Genomic DNA, 27,877 nt, shown 5'->3' on the forward strand with positions numbered 1-27,877 from the left:
ATTTCGACAATTAAGGTCTCTTTAATCATACTCGATGTCAAATTATTTTGGTATCAAAAAACTTTATTATTGTACGAACGTTTAGGGGCTAACAGATGTCCTGAAGGATAATTAAGCCCGTAAAATGCATAGCTTTGATACGCTAGAAAAACATCAAACTGAATTACATTGAACAATTTACTTGCATAGCTGTGTTATAATCAGGACATCTTGTAAATGTAACAGAAATGTCATAATTAGTAAGTATTTTCGTAGTGGGTATTGATGTTCAACATTCTAACAATATACAAAGAAGGAGACGTTGTGAATTGATTAAAATTATTACACTATCCATCTGAGATAAAAGTATTAGTATGTGATCAATATAAGGGCTTTGTATAAACTGGTTCTCGGCTGACTATTACACTTTGTTCATAGACAGACGGTGAGATCCGATCTATTGTAGAATCTGATTAGTCGTCCAATCAAATTACATGTATTATACCGCACTTCACTTTGTAAACATGAAGTTTTATTTAATGCTACAATCCATGAAATGTTGTCGCAAATCAGAAGGTATTTTTTTGTTCCCACAACTTAATGGAACAAATATTTCATAGTTATGATATATTTTCGAAATCATAGCTCTCAGTTCAAAAGTTTCCATTTTGCATGACGTCACGTTGATGTGCCAAATCATGCATGAACTTTAGCGGAATTTTATTTTATGACACATTGAAACTTTTTATCGACATTTTATGCTTTGTGTAACGCAATAGATTATCAAAATTTAGGATAGGATTTTATTTACGCATTAATTAATGCTGTTCTATGCACCAGGAAACAAATTGTTCTGTTTGTTTATATGTTATGATACTATACGTTGCTATGCAACAAAGTATCGTCCAATCTCGTTCAAATCTCCGGGGCAAAATTTTGCCCTAAAAAATCGGGCCATACCGGTTGTTTGAGTGTAGCGTAATACAAGCGGTTTCCAGTTAATGCTTTGTACGGCCTTCAACCATGAACAAATAAAACCAAGATATACAAGCTATACAGACATTTTCCTTTTAAGCAATTGCTGAAGTCATCATTTGTCAAGCATGTATATGCATTTGTTTAACTACTTGTAGTAACAGATAAAACTCCGAACAGTCATTAACTCTATTTCGGAACTAGTTTCCTTCGCTCCTTTCTTTCATTTTTAGTATAGAGAAGTATGCGGATCGGAGCTAGATTTGCCAGTGAGTTAAGTAACAGCTGGTAACACTATCAGTTTTTAAAATAAATTACATTCGGTTTCAACTTATCTAAGACCCCTATATTTTGTTCTATCTCTCTCTCTCCGTTAAGAGTTCGTGTGATTTCTTTAGGTTTTTTCTTTTTTTTTCATATCTCGTTCCGTTAAGAATTGGTGCATTTTCTTTAGGTTTTTTTTTTATCTCTCCTCCGTTCTTGTGATTTCTTTGTGATTTTTCTTTATTTCTTTTCATCTCTCGCTCCGTTAAGAGTTTGTGTGATTTCTTTTGGATTTGTTCCCCTTTTTCCTTCATCTCTCGTGCCAGTAAGAGTGCATGTGATTTCTTGAAGGTTATTTTCTTCTTTTGTTGAGATGTTCCAAATGGATTTACCAAATCAATCATGGTTACGTATTAAACAAATAAGCAATAACGTTCTGTCCTGTCTGTCTTTAGTAAATCAGATAATGATTATTGTATAAAGTGTAAGACAACAAAAACGTACTTTAGCAGATCAGGATACATTCTACAAAGTTCAATGATCACAAAAGTAATTTCTTTCAAGAGCACTTTTCAAATTTGGCTTATGTATCAAGGATTGGCAAAATGTAATCAAAGATTGTTATTGTTTTTGAAAATTACATTTTGATTTAGTAATAGTAGAAGGACAACCATTGACTGAGCAGGTTTCTGATCAATACAAAAACAAATATTAAAAGATAAATCTAAAGGACAAATATTAGTTTCTGAATGATGAGGGTATTTGTACTTGTATTTTCAACATCTAAAATGTTTATCACGTTTCGGATGAGTAATTACTAACATTTGTACACTGATTTGATGTTAATTAAACGTCTATGAGGATAAGTTGAGGTAAATATCTGACAATCGGGAATAAAGTTTTGCTCCCCAATACAATACATGTAGGTAAATTTTACTAGATTCTATAAACGTCAAGTATATGAACATAACACTGAAATAAAAAAAGTATATAGTTATAACATTTATCAATATAACAGGCTTTAAAAACTCTTATGTTAGAACAATATAAATACTGATGTAAATAACAAAGTTATAGGGTCCTGTGTTATATTCTATAATATATACATTAAACTTTACTTAGAATCAAGAATGCTGTGAAATTCATATTATGCAATAAACTTGCAAATATATTAAGTAACTAAATACTAATACATGTATTCGCATTTAGAAAAGCGTTTGGACGGATGAAATTTACAAAAAGTTGTTTTCTTTTTTTGTGTCAAATTTTTCAGATCATCCTTAAACAGACCGGTTTAATATTGATATAATAGTTATTGAACAAGAATGTCATGTGACCCCTTGTTATCCAATACGAAAAGCTAGCTAATTTTTAACAGACAAGAATAAAACCGCTGTTCGTAGTTCATAAATAGATTGAGAAAAAAACAAATCCGGGTTACAAACTAAAAACTGAGGGAACACATCAAATATAAGAGGGGAACTACATGTACGACACAACAGAAATATAACATTTAAATGTAACACATACAGAAACGAACAATAATATAACAATGGTCATTTTCCTGACTTAATACAGGACATTTTAATTAAACAAACAAATTGTGGATTAAACCTGGTTTTGTGGCATGCCAAACCTCCCGCTTTATGGCAATGTTAAATATAACATTAAAATGACAACATTACATGATAGGATTAAAAATGCAAATAAATGGGAGTTTTCTGCCTGGGATAAGAACATCCTAATTATTTAGAATAATTCATACTTTTGCATAAAGTAAATATTTATAAAATGACTATAATTTTATACTAGTAATAGATATTAATGATAAAACCGGTAACTAACTACAAAATAAAAACGGATAGATAAATAACCTAAACCAGCATATATAAAAATTAATAGCCGCTTTAGCCAAATCGATAAACGCACAAATTTCAGTAACATCACAATTTCCTAAAACTAGGATAGAATTAGGGTAGAATTCAAGATAAGGTTTGAAATGTTTATATAACATTTATTCAAACAATGAAAATTACAATACTAATTAATATCAAATTGTGGTAGTAATTATTATTGTAATTTATTATCTAGCTATGTCGGTATTTCTTCTAAATCAAACTATAAACCAACTATATCGTATACATTTAGTTGAACCAAAATAAAAACTAAAGTTGAACTATATGACTGGTCAATTATCAATAGATTCCAATTCTTTTGTTTAAACATTGCATAATATTTGTAATGTTTCCAAAGCGATCCGAGTCCTTTGATAAATAGCCAGGTATGTATAGAACAACAGTGAAAGTTAAGTTGTCCGAGACACAAAGATCGCTTTTGCCTAATAAAGGTTTTGATTATAAGCTTTATCATTAAGTATAAAAAAAAGGCTAATATGAATTAATAGAATGATTACTTTAGGTGTTTTTTTTTTTGTTTTTTTTTTTTTTTTTTTATATATATATATTCCTAATGGATATACCAATTCAGAACATTGGTCGCCTTGTAAAGCAAAAGGGTAAAGTAAAAGTAAAGGGTAAGCATTTCTTGAACCGTATACTGCACCCGTCGTGTTATTTCTTTGTTTAGGTCGGTAATGATAGAAGGTTATTATGTGTGAGGAAGAATATCAGATATGATTTCTGACACACTTTTGTCATAATGGCCAATCAGCTCATGATGGCGACCGTAAAATTTCTTTAGTGATGACCTTAATTTGATTGATTCATAGCCCTGTCTTAGCAACTTTTGAGATAGCAGTATTCCTCGTTCAACAAAATCAACCTACTTTGAGCTAGTTCTAGAGTAACGTATCAATTGAGACACATATACTCCATATGTTGGTGCCGCTGGGTTGTTGCTACACAGAAATGGAAAATTAAAATCATCGCGTTTGTCATAAATTTCGGTATTTAACCTACCATCAGTAGCCATTTCAAGAAAAAAGTCAAAATATGAAGCAGATTTATCTGTGTCGGTAATATCTTTAATTTCAAGTTAACTTGGATATATTAAATGTAAATGATCACTTAATCTATTATTATTAAGAGACAGTACATCATCAATATACCGAAAGTTGAAATCAAAAGATTGGGCTAATTTCTTTTCTCCTTTCTGTACAAGTCCGTGGATAAATTCTGCTTCATAGAAATACAAAAACAAATCTGCAAGTAAAGGAGCGCAATTGGTACCCATTGGGATTCCTTTAGTCTGTTGGAAGACCAAACCTCCAAATTCAACAAATATGTTGTCAATTAAAAAGTTCAGCATGGCAGTGATATCCTCTTCGGTGTATTTTTTGCTCGACTCTGTATGATTTTTTACAAAGTAAGCTGAATTCCTGTCCAAAACTAGATATGTTAAACGTCTAGTGCCCTTTTTGTTAAAGAAACATAAGCTGGCGAGTTCTTTCAGTCGAGCTTTAAGTTTAGTATGTGGAATAGTGGTATAAAGACTTGAAAAATCAAAGGTTTTAAAAATTGGCAAAATGTTATTAAAAAATTTTATTGCTTTTAAAAATTACATTTTGATTTAGTAATAGAAGAAGTACAACCATTTACTGGGCCTGCTTCGAATCGATACAAAAACAAATATAAGAAAATAAATCTACTTGATGAATATTAGTTACTGATTAATGAGGGTATTCATACTAGTATTTTCACCTTCTAGAACGGTTTATCACGTTTCGGATGAGTGATTACTATTATTCTATTCTGATTTGATTTTGATTAATCGTGTTTTGGGGGAGTTGAGAAGGTCCCCAACATTTGGGATTACAATACTTTTTTCATATCTCGCTTCGTGAAGAGTTCGTGTGATTTCTTTGCGATTTTTTTTTGTTTTATCTCTCGCTCTGATAAGACAATAACAATCAAAACCAAGGAGTAAACAAAGACTCACAAAACCAAAGGACATTTACATCAACAGTTATAAGTAATAATTAAGAAACAACACAAACTCCACTAAAAACCTCAGGTGCTCCAAAAGGGTAAGCACTTCCTGCAGCGTATACGGCACCCGTCGTGTTATTTCTTTGTTCAGTTTGGTAATAATGGAAGGTTATTATGACTGAGGAAGAATATCAGATATGATAGTGCAAGTGATTTTTTGTAAGTTTTTTTTTTTTCTTTTTGTTGCTATATTCCGAATGGATTTACAAGTTAAGAACATTGGTCGCCTTGTATTTACCAGATCAATCATGGTTACGTGTAAAACAAATATACAATAATTTTTGGTCCTTTCTGTCAGTAGTAAATCAGATAATGATTATTTTATAAAATGTAAGACACCAGAAACGTCAGGATACATGCTGCAAAGTTCAATGATTAAAAATTAGTTTCAAGAACACTTTTGAAATTTTATCAAATGCATCAAGGATTGGCAGAATGCAAACAAAGAATTGTATTGTTTTGAAAAATAACATTTTGATATAGTAATAAAAAAAGTACAACCATTGACTGAGCCTGTTTTTAACCGATACAAAAACAATTTACTTGATCAATATTAGTTACTGAATGATGAGGGTGTTTGTACTAGTATCTTCGCCATCTAGAAATGTTTATCACGTTTCGGATGAATGATTACCAATATCTTTATTCTGATTTGATTTTCATTAATCGTGTTTTCGGGAAGTTGAGAAGGTCTCCAACATTCAGGAATAAAATATAGCTTTTATATGAGTATAATATTTGGATTCCATGAACGTCAAGTCTGGGGTTCTAAGACCTCACTTCATTTATACAAATAAATGAATGAAAATAACCCTGAAATAGCAACAGCATATAATTATAACATTTATCAATATCCCAGTCTCATTTAAAAACTTTTTTGCTGGAACAATAAAAAGACTACTGTAAATAACTAAGTCAAAGGATCTTGTGTAATATTCTATTCCGTATACAATTAACTATACTGAGTATGGTATTTAATGACATTCATATTATGCAGTAAACTTACAAATACACGTTACTTCATACTAATACATGCAGACGATACATGATGAAATCATATTTAGAAAAGCAGTTTGGACAGATGAAATTTTCAAACCGTTGTTTTCAATTTTCATTCAAATCTTTCAAATCATGCTCAAACAAAACGGTTTAATATTAATATTTTAGTACTTGAAAAAAAATATGTCAAGTGGTCCCTTGTTATTCAATAAGAAAAGCTAGCTAACAGATAGGAAATAATTGCGGTTAAAGTGATACGCTATCCATGCTATAATTATCATTTGAAGGATTACTGCCCGATTAAGTTGAATATAGAAACCAACGATCAAAACAAAAATATGACATTATGCATATGTGACAAGCCTATACGGCTGTGTTTAGACTTTCATAGAATAACTATATGTTACATTGAGGCTTTTTTCGACACTAACTGTCGATTCCTTATTTGTCTAATGATACGCTTGTTAAATTATACCATCGAAGACTTGACAGACTGAACAACCATGTAATTTCAATAAAAGCTTGATACGGTTACAAACTGACTCACTATATACTTGAATGGTCTTAATTTTATTTTCTATTTTCTTTTTCCTACCTTCTTCCACCATTAAACATATTTTATTGTTGTGGAAAAAATGCAGTGCATGATCCATTCTATATGTACAAGTAAAAGTATGTTTCGTAATTGCCAATGAGACAACTCCCCACCAGATACGAAATGGCATAGGAGTTAACGGTACGGCCACTCACAATGAGCAAAACCCATACCCCATTATCAGATTTAAAAGGCCACAAAATGACAAATGTTACAGAATTCAAACAAGAAACATCACGGCCGAATTTTTGATCAAAATAATGAAAGAAAAAACACATATGATATACCCCAACAAACGGAAACCACTATAAACTACAGACTCCCGACTTCGCACAGCCACATAGTGATCATACATAATGTTGCGTGGTATGATGGCACCAAACTCATCGCCTTATCTTGGACAGTGGTGAAGCAGTTCAACATTAGAACACACTATAAAAATAGGTTAAAAAGGGCTTAACTCATTAGAACGATACAAAGCAGAAAACCCTAAGCAATACACTGACGTACATCACACACAACAACAAAATTCAGTGAATACAGATCTGAGAGTACTGATAGTTACTGACAGCTGGTTCATCCTGGTATATATGATGAGTTTATTTCCTTATCTCTCTTACAAAGCATTAATTCCCTACCATTTATCGTAAATTGTTTTTGATTGATTGTTTACATATGATTTCATCTAGTTGTTTTAAATATTATATTAAATTATATATTATAATATGTTTATGCATTTTTTAATATTCAATTAAATCTTTTCCAGTCTTTAAATGCTAACAAGGTTCAGTGTTCAGTAGCATTTTTTTTATGTAGGAATTCTGACATGAAGATATGCGCGAGTAGTATTTGTTTGTGCGTTGCCTCCAGTCAATTAAGGATGTACTTAGGTGAGGTTTTGGAATTTGTGTCAACTGTTCCCGACTCCTTGGTGTTTTTCCGTACAATACAATGTAAATTATTTTGCTCCATAACACCCATTTATTTTTTCATATAAGACTTAATAGCTCATGAAAGGTCATTTACCAAAATTTAAGAAGGTTCTAGATTTTCTTTCTGTTGTTTTGGGACCCAAATATTACCAATGCAAATATAAGCTAAAAGTCCGAGTTAGCCTTTTCCCGCCATATTTTAAATCTCAAATATCTCGAAAAGGAGGTCCATGTCCTATCAATATATATTTTTAGCTTATTTTTATCCTTAATGAATTCTCTACCGGCTAAAGGTATCAATTTTAAATTCTTAAATTATTAATTTTCACTTAACCTCACCTAAGTACATCCTTAAATGAAAATACGAACAATTCCATATGTTGAGTGTTATCATTAAAAATAGTACTGTCAGCCAGGTATAACGTAGTTGTCATCTCTGACGATAAATCGGCAGATGTTCCATTCTCGTTAAGGATGTTTACGCTTGCTATAAACAACCAAGGTCAGTATAGAAACAAATATAAATCTCAGAAATCAAGGGCATTATAAAATTCTAAATTACTAGTCTTACAAACAAATCCTCGCGGAAGAACATGATTAACGTAAACAGCAGTCGACAAATAAATGAATTAGAAATAGAAATCCCTCATTACTGTCAATGATTTAGCTGTTCCATGTGCAAACTTACTTTCAATATCTGTATCGTTATATTGTGAAGATTTGTGTCACAATGTTCATCGAAGTTTTGATCAATTTAGACGTTTTAATCTAAACAAAAAATTCCATTTCCCTCGTAGCTTTTGAGCAGCAAAGTAATTCTAGTAATAAAGGATGCAATTGCATGAATGTAACATTAAATAAGCAACTTTTCATCTAATTCATCTTCTATTATGAAATCCTAAACACGATTTATACGAACTTGAAGCATAAAATGTTGAAAGCATATCAGTTTATCTACAGGCACAATTCGAAAGACATTTAAAGCATTGCATCTTAAATGTAACTAGGCAAGTATACTCACATACTTTATTTTCAAATTCGGTCATTGATCATAATGTCATTTTATATTTAAAGATACCCATGATAAAAAGAATGTTCAAATAAAACAATTATTAATACCTCCATATGTTCTCAAATACCCCTCACATTTATCTTGTTTGTGTGTATAATAACACGTGTATTGAGAGAGAAACAGATTGTCCGTCAATTTATTTGTCAAGATACCCATGCTACAAAAGGTTCATCTTGGCTAAATCCGTGCTTTTTTACTGATACTCCTTACTTTTTTAAACACCAGTAGTATCATCTTCGTGTTTATAACAATTGTATCTAAAATCTTACATCCCATACACAAGTTGGTAATGAAAACAAAACATTTCAAGCATTTAGATCAGAATACAAAAACAAAAACAGAAAGCATCTAAAATCATGCATTGTCAAATCTGCCGGCGGCAGTTATAGAAGAGAGGCAAAAGATTCCAAAAAGACATTCAAATTCATGAATGGACAAACAACGTCATGGCAAAAAAATGAAAAACGACCTAAACACAAACAACAGTAAACAAAACACAATACACAAAACTATTGACTTAGCATAAAACAATCAGTTTTATCACATTTACATCATTCAATGAATGAAAGATTTACCAGTACGATTTGCCATTTGAATTATGTGTGAACCAACACACAATCTCTTGGATGATAATGTCAATGGGGCTGACAAATATCTAGCAACACTAAAAAAACACACAAATGGTGTGAACAATATATACATATGAATTTTCCTTGCCTACCATTCGTGTTACATGACATAAAAAATATTTCTAAAATTATTATGTACACTCGCGACCAAATAATTCGGAAACCAAAATATTTGAACTGTTTTTCTTATTTTGGTGAAAGACAAATGACCAAACATTTGGCAATCATTTTTATAAATCATTACGTTTAGACAAAACGAAAGGTTTGTGCATTATGTGTTGTCATGATGTCAAAACTTTTCTTTGTTGTGTTTTTTATACTGCTGTTTTTCGTTTTTTGACATAACATTGACATTACGTTTTTGACTTATGAGGTCGAATAATATAATTTGATATATAATTCGCTTCTCTTTTATCGGTTTGTGTTTAAAATAGATGCGAAAAGAAAAGTCCAATCAACCAAGGTCTGCCATACATGCATCCCCCAAACTCCCAAACCATTCAACTTAAATGCAGTATATACATTTTAAGGGAACATATCTAGTCTGTTTGTTTCGTTTTTAGCTCACATTGCCCAATACGGCCAAGTGAGATCTTCTAATCACTTGGCGTCCGCCGTCCGTCGTCGTCGTCTTCGTCCGTTAAATTTTACAAAAATCTCCTCCTCTGACATGTTTGACCAAATAGAACCAAACTTGGCCGAACTCATCCTAAGCTAGGGTATCTAGTTCTAAAATTTATCCGACGAACCTGTCCCTCAACTACGATAGCGACCATGAATTAAAATAAAACATGGGGGAATACATTTTTTTTGGCTTATTATATCATAACATTAAGAATGGAAATGGGGAATGTGTCAAAGAGACAACAACCCGACCATAGAACAAACAACAGCGAAAGATCACCAACAGGTCTTCAATGCAGCGAGAAATTCCCGCATACTAGTTCAGTGATAATGAACGCCATACTTAACTCCAAATTGTACACAAGAAACTTAAACTAAAAATAATACAAGACTAAAACAGGCCAGAGGCTCCTGACTTGGGACAGCCGCAAAAAGGCAGTGGGGTTCAACATGTTTATGAGATCTTAACCCTCCTCTATACCTCTAGCCAATGTAAAAAAGTCAACGCATAACAATACGCACATTAAAATTCAGATAAAGAAAATTCCGAGTCTGATGTCAGAAGATGTAACCAAAGAAAATAAACAAAAGGACAATAATACATAAATAACAACAGACTACTAGCAGTTAACTGACATGCCAGCTCCAGACTTCAATTAAACTGATTGAAAGATTATGTCTTCCTCATATGAATATCAAGCACAATCCTTCCCGTTAGGGGTTTAGTATCATACCATCATAATATATATGAGAAGAACATAACCCGTGTCATGCCAACAACTGTTTTTTTTTTAAATAAATGTATCTAGTTCCGATGCAAAAACCCTATAAGGGAATCAATATTAACGCCAAAATATGCAATCTTTAATGACCTGACATCAGTATCGTAACTATATCCCTTCTTAATAAGTCTATTTAAAGGTTTTGTAAGCTTCTGAGGTGAATACTGACATTTTGTGTTGTATAAAGAACATTTCCATAAAAAAAATGGATGTGAAAAAACTTAAAGTATAAGAAGTCTGCATGTTGAGAATATATATATGTACGAATGATGTCCTTATACCGATGATAAAATTTAATAAATGTTTTGACTAGTTTGTGATATCGAAAACCCTGGTGTTATAATTTTTCAGTAATACATAAATTTATCTCATTAAAATCTAAAACATTGTTACATACATGAGCGAATCGTACAAGTTGAGATATATAAACACCATAAAATAGTGACAAGGGAACGTCACCATCTAAAAATGGATAATTAACGATAGGAAATGACAAATCATCTCTTTCATCATAAATTTTAGTATTAAGCTTTTCGTTAATGATATAGATATCAAGATCGAGGGCAGGGCAGTGGTGATTGTTAGTATAAGCTTTATTTAAAGTAAGCTCAAAGGGATAAATGTCTTTACTATACATACTGAAGTTGTCATTATTGAGAGCCAAAATATCATCCAAATTTAAAAGTATTATTAATTTGTGTATAAGATGTTGTTTCGATGGGTCTTTGCTGATTTTTGTCATAAATTGTAACTCATAACAATACAAAAACAGCTCCGCAATAAGTGTTGCACAGTTAGTCCTCATTGAAATTCCGATAACCTGACGATATACAGACGATATACAGAATCTCCAAAGCGAACACAAATGTTATTTAGTAAAAATTCAAGGGCAGATATAGTATCAAATCATGTCCAATTGACATAGTTTTTTGTTTATTACTACTAAAAAATGACATAAAAGAGTTTGAACATATGTATTCACATTCTGACTTTTTAAATGCCTATTCAATTAGGTATGTGAATTATTTCTTAATGAGAATGTGAGGCAATGTGGTATATAGGGTAGAAAATTGAAAATCACCAATATAAGCATATGCAAGCAATTCTTCAAGTACTTCCAACGAGTTCTTGACACTCCAAAGGTAATTAATTCAACTATTTTCGATGGCCTTATTTGAACAATGTATTATCAGGTTTTTGATTGTACCAAGTGTACTGGTAAGAAGAATAGACAATTTAGTAGTGGGACAATGGCTTGAAGGCGAAATAAATGTATATGTGTACGGTGTTTTATGTAGCTTCGAAGGCCAATTCATAGTTGGGACTTTCATTGTATTTGGTTCTGCTTGTAAAGCGGTAGATAAAAGTTTATGTTTGTTACAGATGTCGTTTTTGAAAAATGGAGTCAGTTGGAATGTTGGTGAATTGGTGATTTCTTTTTGCAGAACCTCAATGTACAATTTACGTCAAACAATAATAATCTTATTAGCAGCTTAATCTGCCGGGACAAAAACAAATTCCTTGGCTAATTCTTTTAGTTTATGTTTGATACGAGAAATAGGTTTATTATGGTTATTGTTAAGAGTATAATGTTCTTTAAAATGTTGAATAGTATATCAACTATGTTCATTACTGATTTAAAAAAAGAGTCCAAAGATTTTTTGTCAGCTTTTTCTCGTTTAATCCATTTTTCGAACAGTAAGTACGGAGTGAGTCGTGGATGATATTACGACAATCATTCCAATTAATAATTGACGGGGGACGATAGTTTGGTCCTTTACTGAGAAATGTAAGATCTCCTGTTATAACATGGGAAATGGGTCCATTAATGTATTCGGAATTACTGCAATTACATGAAGTAGGTGTATTTTCACTGATATTAACATCATTACACAATTGGCTATAATTAAACACAAATTTTCGGGTAGATTTCTTGTAGATATAACAAATAAGAGGAAGCTCAGTATTATCAAAATATCCAGGAATTTGTTCTTCAACAGTATGGTCATTAAAAATACCGGCAATATTTACAAAATCAAAACCTTTATTGACATACTTTATTTTATGCTTTTTTGTGAACTTTAGGGCGATCAATTTGTGGAAACAGTTTAGAATAACAATATGATTTGAACGATTTCATACTTAGGACTGCTATATGAAATTGTGTTGCAACCCTCTAAAACTTTATTTAACTTATTAACCGGTAATAATCACAGCTTTGTTAGCAGATAATGTCTGCCGTTGTTTTTTTAAATAGAAATTAGTTCTGAAATATTGGTATGATTGGTCCGAAATTTTTCTTTGCGATTTGTTCTACGACCATGAGAACGGTTTTAAGGAACAGTAGAAACTATATTCAAAATGTTAACGGAATCGGTTCTTGATTTATAACCAATTCCCATGTTGTCATCATTAAGACCGAGCGGGTATACTGTCTGTATTTTTTTAATCCAATTTAATTCAATTATTTTCCGTGATCGTACAATCTTTGAATGAGATTCACCAGGCTGCTTATTTACTACTTTTAAAGGTTGAACTGCTAAATATTTAATAGGATAATTGTGCTTCTTAAGGGGATGATAAATGATACTTTTGAATTTATTGGGTCTTTTAAAACGATACAGATGTTCTTGAGTACGTTTAGATAAATTTCGTCCAGTTTTACCTACGTACTAAATACCGCATCCCGGTTTGTTTCATGTGAGTAAATAAATAATACTGTTTGTTTTTCGAGTTATATCAGTTTAAGAATTAAAGAAAATGCGCGACCATTATACGTGCACCTAACCGTATTGTTGGTGGAAAGACGGGGACATCTAAGTAATGTTTTGCATGACACTTATCGATAGAAGGGTAACCACGATTTTAAGTGTGATTGAACGAGTTTAGTATTTAATATTTTTCCATTTTCAATGTATATATCTCTGAAACTAGAGCATTTAGGCAAATCTGGCATGAAGGAAAATGTTAATCAGTCAAGATTTATATGCTCTGAAATTTTCAGACGCATTAAACAACCTGTTTTAAGGAAGTTTTACAGTTTTTGGTTATTATCTAAATATTATAATAGAAAGAGGTAGACTTTAAACAGCAAAATTGTTCTGCAAAGTAAAATCTACAAATAAGTCAACATGACCAAACTGGTCAATTTACCCCTTTAGGAGTTATTGCCCTTCATAGTCAATTTTTGGTAATTTTTTGTAATCTTTTTGCTACTATATATAATCACAGATGTGGATAAAAGTTTCATAAATTGATCGTCCCTATTCAAACTGATTTTGACTGGAATGATGCGTAATATAGTAGGCTTCAAAACTCATATTTGATGACCTTGTCTTGAGTATAATATTATTGTCACTAAGCCTTTTGTATCCCGAAGAATTTCATAGAATAATTTTCTGTTGATACTGTAAGCCGAATTAAACCAGCCTCGAGCTAATTCATTATCATGGCTAGATATACGAAGATGTGGTATGAGTGGTAATGAGACACCTCACAATCGAAGTCACAATTTGTAAAAGTAAACTAGATGTAACCTACCATTATCCTTTTATAACACATTCAAACATAGGTGCTCAATAAAACTCAAAGGTCGATATAATGCAAAAGCCAGATGGCAGATAAAAGATTCCTTTCAACTTTTAGTTGTTCACTTAACATAAAATATAACCAAGAGGGTAAATAGAAACACAATTTACATAACTTAAATGCTATTAAATGCAACATTCAGAATATAAAGTTAGGGTACTATTTACTGTCATTCTCAGATCATACAATTTATATAGAATAAAGAAAAATGGTCGATTCTGAAGTGAAATTCTTTATAAAGTGGGAAATCAGATTGACTGTGCGGGATTTACAAATTTGCCGACACGCTGTGTCGAAATAACGACGTCAAATTCGATATTTTGTTTCGTCTGAATTCACGCGCTACACAGAACAGTAAGGGTAGTGACTGTTACAAAACAAATCTCTGAGGGAGAACAAAGGTAGAAGAGTTTAGGATATTGTGTATTGATTGGAAATACGGATATTGACAGATGGAAACCGAAATCTTATGATAAGCAGGAAATGACCGATTTATTAAATTAATAAATTTAGTTCATTGTTTTGTCAAAAGTATGTATGTCCATTGTTGTTGCTTTTAATTTGAAGCGATTCACATTTTGATATGTCGGGGTTATTAAAACTAACTATTCGTTATGGGTATTCCTTATTCGAACCTATAGCTATATAGTTCAACTTGCTTTAATATATTTCGTTTTGACTAGTTAATTGTCTTATTGGCAGTCTCCTTTGTTAGTGTAATTGGAAGGAATATGACATAAATATATGTATCGTCATCATCGTTATGCAATACTATGCACCGTTACAATGATATTTTTCCAGGAGCTATTGGACTTTTGCAGTATAATGACACATGATAAACGTTAAGCTAATAGCTTATTTGATACCATGTATAGTAAGCTCTCATACTTGCTAGGGTTGTGTGTCAGCATATGTAGTTGATCATATTATTTACAGGTGTTTTGTGGAAAATGACCACTATTGTGCTACAGTAACATCTAAATAAAACTTTTCTGACACTGTTAGCCAGATATCCCTTTGGTATTTTTGTGTACCTCAGTAAGAGAGAAAGACCATTCTTAAAAGTCTAAAAGAAACTACATTCTGAATCACAACGTTGAGGGGAAAAATCAATCGGGAGGAAAGGTTAAACAATTCTGGTCGAGAGGTTTTGCCAATAAATAACAAATTAAGATAATGTCGAACTATCAAAAATACAAAAATAATTTTAGAAAAAAAATAGAAACCAAAATAATTACACCCCAACCCCCCTCCCAAAAACATACGCCCACCCTACTCAAGATTTAGAATGTTGTTTCCTATAAGCTTGTAAACGCAATCCCTCTGACACCGTTTGACAGAAACCTGTCATAATTGCTAGCATGCATTGTCATCATGTGAAGATGAACATCTTATACAATCATGTTCATTTCCTCGTTTTTATAGGTGTAATAGGACATTTTACGTTTTCACTCACTTTTCACACTTGTTAGTTTTGTAAACAAATACATGTACACTGTGGCAATATCTGCTGGGACCCCTGCTTTCCAATTTTAGAAGAATAATTTTTATTATACAAAAAAGTAAAATATATTTATTATTATTTTTATTTTTTATTTTTTTTTTTTTTTGCTTTTTCCAAAATTCCAATTTTTTTGTGATTTTTATTTATCTATTCTTTATTTTTCTAATTAATTCAGATTTATGGATCAGTCTATATTGATAATATATTAGTTGGATATACTATAACTTATAAATGTATATATAACAGTTAAATAAACTAACAAGTACTTACCAAATTGATTATATGCTACTAACGGTTAAAGAGGCCGGGATAAGGTACCGGTATTTGTTGTATCCACTAACAAATATCAAAATATCAATTAAGTGTGATTACTCCTAATAAAAAATATATTTTCTCATCTTTTATAGGTAAAAAATATATAATAATATATGTACATTTTCTGTATGATAACAACAATAAGCATATGTTCTGTTTCTTATTTACCATCCCTTGAAATTAAATAGAATCGTTGTTAAATATTTAATGCGTTTGTTCTTTATTTTATCAAGGAAAGTCGAGTCACAGCGTACTTTAATGTAGTGAGACACCATAACTAAATATAGCTTTAAGCAGATGTTTTATTAAAACAATCAGCTGTATTCATCCCACATAAAAACGAAAATCCTGTACTCGACCTATATTTGAATGCAAGAGTACAATATGCTGCTGGGTTAGTTCGACATTCGATATCTTGTTAGTAGTATTACGGAATTAGTTTGTCTTATTCTCTATAGGTAATATATGACAATAAAGTCTCTCACCGATAGTGTATCCTGCTTTTACAATAACTTGTTTCCGGAGCATCTGAGTTCATTCCGGTTTTGTTTGGCCTACTTTTTGTTTTCATGTTTACTGTTTTGTAAATTGTTGTTTGGTTGTTTCTTATTTTTCCTCCTTCGACAATTGTATTCTTTGTCTTTTGGGGATAAGTGATCGGATTCCGGTTTCCACTGGTATATGTTTACTTTTTGGTATATTTAAATTTGTTAATAATCGTGAAAGCATAAGGATATTTGTTCAATACTGTTTCTTGTCGTCAAACAAATACACATAAAATGTATATTAAAGATGGACTATCACTACAAAACACCTGTATTTAATTAATTATTTACATCTCATACATAGTACCATTAAAATTGAGAAACATGCGAAAAGGGAGTATACTCCAAAAACTATCAAATCAATCTTATATCTTCATTTGTTTTTCGATATTGACACAGATGGACGACTTCAAACTATAATCTATGACAAAGTTGACGATCGCAAATTTCCTATTGTTAACTTACCATTTCGAGGCAGTAAGTAGAACATGCCATCTGCATCATCGTTTGATGTTTAAATATGTAACTCAATACGTTACCGTCATTCGTGATCTCACTTTGTGAAAAAGGACTTCATAGACAATGGAAAGAGTACAGTCTCTTAGTTTACCAATTGTGTCATATCACGGATTTTGACTTTTAGACAGAGTGCATTTGCATGGTGTTGGTGTACATCATAACAGGAGATGCTTACTCGACGTACCCAGTCTCGCTCTTTTTGCAGTTCTTGCTTTCTGTTGGTTACCTTGTTTGAATCGATTAATGTGAATATCGACAAACGTGAGTCTCAGCGTACTTAAATGTAATTACTAGAAAAAACATTATTGAATATAGCTATAACATGTATAAGTAGAAGTTTGATTAAAACAATCAGTTAATCTCATCCCACATGACTAAAAAAAAATCCTGTACATGACCTATATTTATAAACTCCAAAGTAAAACATGCTGCTAGCTTAAACCGATATTCTAAAAATGTTTCCTCTTTTAACTGCGCTTGAATTATTTTGTTCTATTTTTGTCTGATAGTGTCACAAACTGATTTTTTACATTTTTTTGAAAAGATAAAAAAAAAAGAGTGGAAGTGTGAGGCATTTCTCTTTCTGTTATATAACAATAAGCAACGAATAAAATTGAGAATTGAAATGGGGAATGTGCCAAAGAGACAGCAACCCGACCATAGAGTAGACAACAGCAGAAGGTCACCAACAGGTCTTCAATACAACGAGAAATTCCCGCACCCGGAGGCGTCCCTCTGATGGCCCCTAAACAAATATATACTAGTTCAGTGATAATGAACGCCATACTAAGTGTACACAAGAAACTAAAAGTTAAAATAATACAAGACTAACAAAGGCCAGAGGCTCCTGACTTGGGACAGGCGCAAAAATGTTCATTTTTTGTTTAAATGTGCTTATGTATACTTCTTGAAAATCCTTTTAACTAAATCAATTACTTAGTATATGATACCAATTTCAAATGCATTTTTGGGCAAATCTACATTAGAAACGCTTGTGACCAAAGTGTCGAAAATACTAAACTGTTAACAGTTTTTGAACTTAATTCTATAAAGGGTGTTGCAATGAAGTTTAAGTACCCTTACACAATTTATAATGGGAAAATCATTTTATATTTATATTGGTGCTCGTACTGTCTTATCCATGCTAATTATGTTTCCATTGGTGTCTAGTTGAATAAGAAACTGGGTTAGGATTGCTAACGAGATGAAATGACATAGAAGTTAACAACTGCAGGTCACCTTACGACTTTAAGCAATGAGCAAAACCCATACCGCATAGTAAGATAAAACAGGCCCAGAAATAAATGTAAAATAATTTAAACGAGAAAACTTTGTTGTTATGATTTCCTGTTTGGTTTGAGATGTCAGAGTCAGTCTAGTGTTTCCTCCGATTTGTTTTACGTTTTAATTGTTACGGTTGTTCTCTTCTAGGCTTTGCTCCATGCCATGTGTGATTGTCTTTCAGACATTTTATGCTCACGATGATCGATAGGATATCGTCAGCTAGGTTGATCCTGTGACTTATTTTTTTTACTTTAAAATTTATCTATGCTATGTACAATGTGCATTGTTATTGCCATTGTATAAAAAAAACTAATTGTTTCCATTCAATAATATATTCGTGAAAACATTTGATATCTTATCTTAAAAAGTAAAATCAGAAAGATACCGAACTCAAAGGGAATATAAAACGGTAGATCCTTTATCAAAGATAAATGACAATACCAAACGCTCAACCACATCAAACCTAGTAAATCAAGAACATGTCATATTCCTGACTTGGTACATACACGATATTACTGAAATGAAATGAAAGCAGTTCACGATGAATCCTTATTTGATCTGTATTAATTAACCCTGCGCTGAGTAGTCTTATATATATTTTTAGTAACATGGTGTGTTAGTGACCCCATATATATCGTATTAGGTCTCTAGCACACCGTGTAACGAATTTATCTTACATTATCTTCACGTGTGGTATATTGGCTAGCGGCCTATTAAAGTGATCAAGTCTTCAATATGTAGCATTAAGATCCTACTTCCATTTGCCTATAAAGGACATGTATATAATCATTCGGCCCAAAATAAAGAAATCAAAATCAAGATTAAATATTTTTATAATAAGATTGTGTGTGTGTGTTAATGACAGTGCTAGTGGGATGCATGAGTATCACCAGCACAATAGTCAGAACTTTTGTGTTGGCGCCATAGTAGAGGGGCATAAAATGTTACCCTAGTCCGTCTGTCCAGAACGTCCCAAAAAATGGGTGCCGTTCTCCTAAGTTTAGTTAGCCTCAAACAAATACAACAAAACTTATACACAATATAAAAAAGATATGACATGAGTGCCAATAAAAACTCTCCACAAGAGACCAAATGACACAGAAATTAACAACTTAAGGTCACCATAGGCCTTCAACAATGAGAAAAGTCTATACCGCATAGTCAGCTTTAAAAGGTACCGAAACGACAATGTAAAACAATTCAAACGAGAAAAGAAACGGACAAATTTATGTACAAAAAATGACGGAAACAAATATGTAACACATAATTAAACGACAACCACTGAATTAAAGGCTCCTGACTTGCGACAGACACATACATACCGAATAAGGCGGGTTTGAACATATTAGCGGGATCCCCACCATCGACTGACCTGGGACACTGCTTTTTACAACACAACACAACACAAAAAAAAAGATGTGGAGCGAGTACCAATAAATGTCAACACGGAGCCTTAAGATAGGAAACATTCTAAATCTTTGTTTTCCGTTCTTTAACTTTAGTTTGCCTCAACAAAATGTTTTAAAACTTATACACAATGCTTATGGTCACTAAACGGTCAAAACAACGTGACTCCTGCATCTATATGTGGAAGTTTACTTATATTTTTTTCACAAGCAGGGGCATCTGTGGCCTATTCTACATTTATTTCAGTGAACAGCCTATTTACTTCCATTGAATTCTACTTCTAATAGAATTAACTTGCATATTTATTTAGGATCTCGGTGCAGTGTGGTAACAGACAGTGATATTTCCAGTTACATGTGACCAGCATAACAAGGTGTTTCACTAGATTGAGCTCTCTGTCTACGTGTACTTTAAAGGTTCTTTGCACTGAGTTCCGTTTATTGATATACGTATACTTTCTGTTTGAAATTTTAAGATGTAAAAAACAGACTACCAATATCTACATGTCGATGAAATGAAATCTATGGTAAAATGATTGAAACATTTTGCGTTATCTATCACAACTCGCCGTGACCACATGGTGCTACTGAAGCAGTAAATGTTCTCTCTAATTTTTCATTGAAATTAAAGGATTTAGTTTTCATTTGAACCAAACATACTTAAAAATTGAGAATGGCACTGTGGTATGTGTAAAAGAGACAGTAACATGACACAAGAGCAGAAAGAAGTCGAAGGCCACCAATGAGTCTTCAATAAAGCGAGAAAATCCCGCGCCCAGAGGCGGCCTTCAGATGGCCCCTAAACAAAATGTGTATTAGTTCAAAATCCAAAACATAAAACTGAACTTCCAATTAAAATCATATGACTAAAAAACCCAGAATCTCCTGACTTGCCGTTAAGGTAATCATACCAAGAGACACACCAATATGTATAGGTCAAGAGTCAAAAAGTCATAGTCTGGTCAAGAGTTCCTTGTAAAAAAAACACAAATCAGATTTTGAGGAAAGGGTTATCGTAGTACACAAAACTAACAAATATATCTTGATATCTGACATAGATATATAAGAAGATGTCAATCAGACAACTCTCCATTTAATTCAAACAAAATATACAAGTTGTACATTGAGAGCAAAGGTCAAGCTCACATGAAGTTTCTCGTGCCACTAGACTCACCATCTTATGACAATACATCTACATGCCACATATTCAGAAGCAAGGTCAATTGAAAATTATATTTTGAGGTCAGGGTAATATACACACTGTATCATGGTGACACACCCAACGTGCATAGGTCAAGAGTCAAAAAGTCATAGTCTGGTCAAGAGTTCCATGTCAAATATACACACAGCAGTCCTGCACGAAAGTTCATCATGGTACACGTAACAATGTTTTATGTAATGATGCACTACACGTGCCAAATACAGAAAACCTAGGTCCGAAACAGAAACACAAAACATATAACTAAACTCAATGGAACCGTAGTTTTCATTCAATTTATTTTATCTAAAATGTATGCTTGCGTTAAACAATGGAAATTAGCACTGTTTATTTATATAAACGATCAATCTTGTAACATGTGTAATATATATATAAATAAAGAAGATGTCAAAAGAATACTAGTATTAACTTTTTAAACCTGTATTCCTTTAAGAACTATTGTACCAATATCTTGCGCAAACCTATTTACAGTTCATATTTGCCAGTGCACAGTGATTGTTCTAAAAATACCAACTACAATACAAAATCTGCAGGATATAAATGTAATTCAATATAAGACCTATATTTTATGAATAAAAACAGCAGTAGACCGAGTTGTTAATTAGATCCTTCTTAGATTTGCTCCAGAAAACGCAGGTGGATTTTTACTTAACCTACATTATACCATAAGTACGTAACAGTTGAATGAAGTACATGCTTATGTATTTTCAGTCTTCAATTTAATTAACGTAATTCATGTATTTAATTTCATCTTTTTGTCATGAAACCAAATGCAATATTTTGTAAATTAGAAGCCATATCAAACGTCTTAGTACAGTGCAGTGGTGTTCATCCATTCTTACAGGCGTGCAACACCTCCTCCCCCGTTTGCAAAAAAATGCATATTTCCAGGTTATATTTAATCTAATGTTAGCATCTGATTGGTTAAAAATGTTCCTCCATACACGTGTAAAAAGATAACGAATGTTAACGTCACTGCTCCAGTCGTTGCAAGAAAATAAAAGAGTTTAAAGATATTAAAGATCATTTGACATTTGCAGCGTTAATTAAATCCTACCCTACAGTGCATGGATTTGCTTCAGACGTAAACAAAATTAATCTCATTTACTAGCACGATAAGGTGTAATGCCACCATTGATTTCCCCCTATTAGGCTTTGTAAAATTTGCACCTTTCAAAAAATTGTACAGAATGTAACGTTGTTTCAAAAAAAAAATACTTGGCATGAGTAAAATTTTATCCTGTCCAGTACTATAGAAAAAAATTCATAAAACAGTTCATTGCATCAGAGACGTATATATGTCTCTGATTGCATATAAGAAAATAACCATCACTGGAAGTTAACAAATCAAATGTTCTCCATTATTCAACATGTGTACAAGCTTAAGTAGCCATTGTAACCTCAAGTTTCCAAAAATATTCTATAGGACACCCTCCCCCCCCCCCCCCCCGCCCCCAAAAAAACTGTTGCTTTGAAATATCCAAGATATATGTTTATGACCCAGAAGTGTTTTACTGAAATAATATGTAGGATTAATGACCTAAAACTGTCAAATTCAAGGGAATAATTCTTTTCGACCTATTTTTGAATGTGACGTACCATGTTTATGTGGTATTACACCATAACATTACTGATTTGAGATGAATTGGTTCATTGTTGATCTCTAACGGCACTTTCAGCACTATGACTAATAGTGGTGAATAGTTTTTATTGAAGAAATGTACATTACAATGAGGACGGGTGAAAATATTTTTTCTCTATTTTCATTTTTTATATCTCTTCTGTAATCTCGATAAGTGACATAAAAGAACATACAATGAAATCAGCACAGGAAAAGCACTTACCTCGAACAAAACTATATAATCTATAATAAAACACACAACACGAATACGAATAACAAATAAATATCTAAATACAATCTCTGGGTCAAAAGTTCAAACATTAAATATATTCTTATCACTTTCATTGCGTAAAATAAAAAACAAGCAAAAAAAAAATAAAATTATCCATTTAATTGTCCGTTAACTGCTAGTAGTCTGTTGTTATTTATGTATTATTGTCATTTTGTTTATTTTCTTTGGTTACATCTTCTGACATCAGACTCGGACTTCTCTTGGACTGAATTTTAATGTGCGTATTGTTATGCGTTTACTTTTCTACATTGGCTAGAGGTATAAGGGAGGGTTGAGATCTCACAAACATGTTTAACCCCGCCGCATTTTTGCGCCTGTCCCAAGTCAGGAGCCTCTGGCCTTTGTTAGTCTTGTATTATTTTAATTTTAGTTTCTTGTGTACAATTTGGAAATTAGCATGGCGTTCATTATCACTGAACTAGTATATATTTGTTTAGGGGCCAGCTGAAGGACGCCTCTGGGTGCGGGAATTTCTCGCTACATTGAAGACCTGTTGGTGACCTTCTGCTGTTGTTTTTTTTTTTTTCAATGGTCGGGTTGTTGTCTCTTTGGTACATTCCCCATTTCCATTCTCAATTTTAATAATGACAGTTGTGTAAGAAGTCCTTTGAAGTACGTCCATCATAACTTTAATAATAGAAATTATTATAAATTAAGGAATGTATCTCCCTCATGCAAAGCTCTGATTCCTTCCGAGGATTCGGCTATACTTTTTGGACCTTTTGGATTATAGCTCTTCATCTTTTATATAAGCTTTGGATTTCAAAAATTTTGGCCACGAGCATCACTGAACAGACATGTATTGTCGAAATGCGCATCTGGTGCAAGAAAATTGGTACCGTTAATTTTATTTCATAATACTTATGCGGCATATGGTTTAACCTTTATACACGAATTTAATGTATTTTAAATTGCAAGTACTGAAATAAGTTTTGAACTATTATATTATATAATTGTTTTAATTCTTTTGAAGTACTGAATCGTTTCATTTTTTATACTTATCAGCGGATAACAACTTATTACATGTACATGCAAACATGCACAATAGAACCAAAATCATATCCGTTAATAAGTAAAATCAATTTTTTGTCACTTTCTGATAATTATTAAGCTATATTTTCCACAAGATATTAATCATATCATGATAGATTATTATATTTTAGAAATTGAAACCAAACACAATAACAAACCATCAATCATATGTTGATTGCTGTGATAAATATTTGCGAATTATGATTGAAATATTGTTAATATTTACTTCAATGCATCATCTTAAGGTAAAATCTTTTTACAAATGTAACGTTCTGACATAGTACGATCGTCGAAGAAACACAGCTGTAAACGGAGAAATAAAATTACACTTTTGAACAAAGTAATGACAGTATATATTTGCATTACACGTGACAAGCATGTACAAATTGTCATCTTATGTTCTTGCTTCCATGTTTTCAATATAAAAAAAGAAGATGTGCTATGATTCAAGTCTATTTTCATAGTTTTCAAGTTTTATAAATATTCAAATTGTTGACTAATGTAGACTAGGCGAACACAAAGTATTATTAGCCCTCAATGCCAGTGTTAAACAGTTGATAGGAAAGCTGTATATTGTCTGTCGTCTAATACATATGAATGTTGAAAAAATCTATAAAATAAGATTGAGGCTGTAAATGGAGAATGTGCCAAAAAGTCACCAACCCGACCAAAGTGCAGAAAATAGCCAAAGGCAACCCTAAATAGTCAACTAAATCTATATAAATTCTATAAAATATCATATTCCACTACTATTTCCATTTCACTACCATATTGTATCACTGTAAGAAACACAAACACATTGGTGTCAGCCTATTTAACAATCATTTAATATTTATTCGATACGGTTTTTAGTCCAGCAGCTAAGTGCAATATTTTGGGACAATTGATCACCTTATGGTAAAAGCATGAAAGTTTGCACAGTGTTAGTTATGATGCTTATAAAAGATTTTTGGATATGGAGCCATCAAAAAAAAATCCACAATGGCCGCCGATTTCATAATAGCCGCCAAGAGTCATGAAGCAGAGTCCAAAAATATAGTATAAAATTAATCATTTGAAAATAAAAGCACAAAACGTTGAATATTGCTAGTTATGATGCTTATTAATCTTTAATGAATATGGAACAATCACAAATAATTCCATAATGGCCGACAAATTCAAAATGGCCGCCAACAGTCATGAGGCAGAGTCCAAAAAAAAGGGTATAATTGATCAATGGAATATGAAAGCACAAAACCTTGGATATTGCTAGTTATAAAACTAATTAATCTTTAATGAATCTGGAACAATAAGAAACAATTCCATAATGGCCGACAAATTCAAAATGGCCGCCAACAGTCATGAGGCAGAGTAAAAAAAAATGGTATAATTGAGCATTGGAATATAAAAGCACAAAACTTTGCATATTGCAATTAATGATGCTAATTAATCTTTTCTGAATATGGAACAATTCAAAATGGCCGCCAAAAATCTTATCAGAAACTGTAAACATTCTTGCTTTCAAAGATGACACAGGTCCTGCATTGAAGAGAGTCTGCTTAGAAGACTTTGATTATGAGTTTGTCATCATATCAAAAGCAGCTACGTTTTCAGTAAATATATTTTCGCATCAAATTCAGAATTTAAAGGAAACTTCCCAAAGGGATGTCAGGAAGCTTCTGTAACCCAGTCATTGCTTTCGTTGGTCAGTATGATTCAGTTTGGACCCAACTTTCATGATCGTTCATATTTTCAGTAGACATTAACAATAGCACAGCGCTTCTGGTGTATAGTTGTATAAAGAAACTATCCAACCGTCACATAAAAGCTCATGAACCTTCAGTTTGTGCTTATTTGGGAATCATGATCCACTGTAAGACTAGAAAATGAGATCTAGTAGATACTTTCTTCAAACTTGGACTATCCGTCTCCTACGACCAAGTGTTACAATTGCTACATTCATGGTCAATGATGCTTGTCGTCGTTATATAAAAGAAGGTATTGTTTGCCCTACCATTTTACTACAAAATATATTTACTTCATCTGCTGTAAACAACATTGATCACAATCCAACCAGTATATCGTCAAAAGATCCATTCAATGGTACAGGTATATCTTTATTCCAACATATTTCAGAGGATTATCAAGGTGTTGTTCAAACATTTGTCCAATCTGAACCTATGTTGAAATGCCATTCAAAGAGAGTTTCTCTTTTACCAGAGAGTTATTCAAATCTTCCACTAGCTGTACTAAGATTCAGCGAACCAAATATCCCATTAGTTACATGTAAAGAAGAACTTTCAATTGATATGTCCTCATTCCCAGGTGCATGAAAAGGGGTATTCAAATGACTGAAACATGTTGCAGGAAATTGAAGTGTTAAGGCTAAAGTGGGTACAAATATTTCATGGTCCGCCTATCAATTTGCAGAACTGTCGAATGGGCAGTGTCTGCCAATCTACCTCCGTGTCATGAGCAGAAAATATGTTGCAATGGTACGACACTGGTTAAATATTATTTGTAACGCTGAAATCTAAAGCTAAATCCTGGCCAAACTCCAGTTGTTGCTTTTGACCAATTCAACTTTTTTCACAATAGCAAAACAAGTACAACGGAACTGGCCTCAGATATATGGCGAGGATCACTTTGTAATGATGTTCGGCAGCCTACACATAGAAATGGCTGCTGGCAAAGCATTTGTTAGTTGGCTTGAAGATAGGGAATACGCACATACATTGACAATAGCTTAGAAGAGTCTACTCGGTCAAAACGTGGGAAAGGTATTCGAAGACGAGTTCAAGATGAAACGAATGAACCAGGAAATTGGCAGGAATTCTTGCGCCTAGACGAAAATAAAGTTTCTAGCTGATAAAATATTCAATGCTTGTATTGACAATGAGATCGTAGTAACTGACAAGAACATCGCCCTTGGAATTACAGCAGAACACAGCTAAGAACTGTTAAGCCCATGTTCACATGTGGAAGCTGATACTAGAATGTTGTTGCATGCCTTAGTTGCTTCCAAGAAAGGCCGCGGCAAAATACTGATCAGAACAGTTGACCCAGATGTTGTTGTCTTGTCTGTTTTTTTTTCTTCAACAGACTGCAGATTGAACTGCTGTGGATAGGTTTTGGCACTGAAAAGAACTTCCGATTTATTTCAGTTCATGGATTGTGCCTTGCTCTAGGGCCATTGGAATCGAAAGTCTTTCCACTGTGCCATTCTTTTATCGGTTGTGACACAGTCTCAGCTTTTTTCTGGAAAAATGTAAGAAATCAGCTTGGGACACATGGTCCGTTTATGAGGAGTTTTCAGAAGCATTTCAGCAGGTTATTGAGAATCCAAATGAAGTGGAAATTTTAAAAGTGTTAAAAGTAATAGAACGGTATGTTGTGCTTTTGTATGATCGGTCTAGTACAGCTTATAAGGTGAATGAGTTAAAGAAAAAGTTATTCACACAGAAGACAAGAACAATTGACAATATCCCTCCAACACGAGATACACTTCTAAAACATACGAAACGTGCAGCTTACCAAGGTAGTGTAATTTAGGGCAATTGTTTAGTTGCAAATCCAAGACGCCATTTTGAGTTGAATCGGCCATTTGTATTTCATAGTTAATGTCACCTGTTTCATAAAATAATAATATGTTTGTATATACGTGCTTGTATTGAAATTAATGATCCATTATTTTTTAATCATTTTAATACCATATTTAAAAATAAACGTCAAATCTTGACATGTTAAACGGCGCCATTTTGATTATTACCGCCAT

Source organism: Mytilus galloprovincialis, chromosome 5 (assembly GCF_965363235.1).
Source record: "Mytilus galloprovincialis chromosome 5, xbMytGall1.hap1.1, whole genome shotgun sequence".
NCBI lineage: Eukaryota > Metazoa > Mollusca > Bivalvia > Mytilida > Mytilidae > Mytilus > Mytilus galloprovincialis.